Source organism: Octopus bimaculoides, chromosome 24 (assembly GCF_046866305.1).
Source record: "Octopus bimaculoides isolate indiv1 chromosome 24, ASM4686630v1, whole genome shotgun sequence".
Taxonomy (NCBI): domain Eukaryota; kingdom Metazoa; phylum Mollusca; class Cephalopoda; order Octopoda; family Octopodidae; genus Octopus; species Octopus bimaculoides.
The window spans coordinates 14,904,246-14,906,745 of NC_142951.1; the positions used below are offsets into that span (position 1 = coordinate 14,904,246).

Sequence of the window (2,500 nt, forward strand, 5' to 3'; positions counted from 1 at the left end):
AGGAATCTGTTACTGGCTTTTATATATATATATATATATATATATATATTGTTTTTTTCGTTTTTCATTTATTTCTATGTGTCTTGACTATACTATACTGACGAGTGAAGATTATATATCATTATAATAATCATGAAATCGGCGATCCATAGTTAAGTCTGTTTTTAAAAGGCTAGCTTCTTTGAAGGCTGCATTTCGTCGCATTCGGTAAAAATGTGTTTATTATGGTAGTTAACGTGAGGCATTCTTGTTTAGTTATGCCCTTATATATATATATAAATAAATGAATATGATTTAGGGAAAAACGATAGATTCTTCCCTATGAATTTCTTTCACGATAACTACTTGATAAATTCTTATGTAAGAGTTTATCCTATTATTGTATTAATTATATATATATATATATATTTATATGTATATATATATATATATATATATATATATATATATATATATATATATATATATATATTGTGTGTGTGTGTGTGTGTGTTAGTTTATATACAAATACATACATGTATGCACTCGCGCGCAAACACAGTGTGATTTAAGTTGTATGACACATAATCAATATTAAGAACAACTCAATGTACGTTCCTACATATCAAAAGGAAAAACCGAGAGGAGAACCCCTATTAATGTCCACACTTCCTGTCACAGGTCTTTTTTAGTCAGAAAGATCACAGAGTACATGCAGAGAGAGAAAACGCTGAAGCCTTTTAGTGGCGTCATCTTACGTGTATTTCATTAATAATAATGCCAATATCCGTTATGTAAAAGGCGGCGAGTTAGCAGAAACGTTAGCACGCCAGGCGAAATGCTTAGCGGTATTTCGTTTGTCTTTACGTTCTGAGTTCAAATTCCACCGAGGTCGACTTTGCCTTTCATTTTTTTCGGGGTCGATAAATTAAGTACCAGTTACGCACTGGGGTTGATCTAATCGACTTAATCCCTTTGTCTGTCCTTGTTTGTCCCCCTCTATGTTTTGCCCCTTGTGGGCAATAAAGAAATTAGAAACGTTAGCACACCGGGCGAAATCCTTTTCGCCTTTCCTCCTTTTGGGGTCGATAAATGAAGTACCACTTGCGTACTGGGGTCGATCTAATTGACTGGCCCCCTCCCCCAAAATTTCAGGCCTTGTGCGTAGAAAATCAGTTCGTTACATATATGGGCAGAGTAACAGAAGTCGGTTGCTAAGTTAGGAGGATGAATAAATATAAAGAGGGGAAGAAGGAAGATAGATAGATAGATAGATAAATAAATAGATAGATAGATAGATAGAAAGAGAGATAGATTAGATTTATTGAAATCAACTTCGAAAAACGTTTCTTCAGAGGAGCAGTCAACAAACTGCGAAATGGTTCGGCAGGAGTATTTCGCATCCCATTTTTTTTTTCGCTCACCGAAAGCAGAAAAGGAATGTAGCTATATTCTTATAAATTCCTATCACAGCACTGCGCGACAATTTTACCGTTCAAGTTGCAGCTGTTATGAGTAAATAATAAGTGGTGTGAGAAAGGCTAAAATCTAATATAAAAAGCATATGAGAGAAAAAACAAAAGAAGCAATGAAAAACCTTCACGGGCATGCAATGGATATTCATTTATTACATTTATTACGTATGTTTCAGTGTTCGGTAACTGAATAATGTCACACAATAAATGCAAACTATAAATGTAACATAAGTTCAGCGTACATAATTAAAACCGAACATTTTCCTCACACACAAGAATTTTTTCCTTGTGTCCGGAGGAAGTGTCCATAAACGCAATCCGTTTAAGGGTTGCGTTTATAGAGTGTCATCATCTAGCTAGCGTAGACTGAAACGCGTGTAACAGATGCAATGAAAGAATAGAACCTTCACGCCCAAGATTTTTCGCCCTCATTATATGAATAAATAAATATACATGTACAAGTTTGTATACGTGTGTGTGTGTATATATATATATGTGTGTGTGTGTGTGTGTGAGCACAGACAGACGGGTAAAAAGAGAGGCGAAGATATTTTACAACTCTGAGCGAAAATAGAAACACTTAAGAAATGCAAAATAGGCTGTAACTGTAACACCACACGCGTATATACACAACCATAATTTAAATTTATAACATCTATATATATATATATATATATATATATATATATATATATATATGTAATGTTCATATATATGCACAAGTATATATACATATATATGTGAACACACCCACCCACACCCATATATATATATATATATATATATATATATATATATATATATATATATATATATATATATATATATATATATACACACACATATATACTCTGATGTATTCCATGTGTGTGCGAGTGTGTGTAAAATGTAGAACATTAAGAATAAAGCTACCAGATCTAATTTTGACTCGGTAGAGATTATAAATAAAATATCTTAGACACATTGAAGACAACAACAATAATAACAACAACAACAATAACGGCAGCAGAAATGGCTGTAAAAAGAACAATCAACAGCATTAACAA

At 32.8% G+C, this 2,500-nt stretch overlaps 1 long non-coding RNA gene across 1 annotated transcript in view; it reads left to right on the forward strand.

The window, feature by feature from the left end:
• Positions 1–2,500, forward strand: part of LOC149131205 (uncharacterized) — a 42,257-nt gene that overhangs the window by 20,306 nt on the left and 19,451 nt on the right. The gene's annotated exons all lie outside the window — the stretch shown is intronic.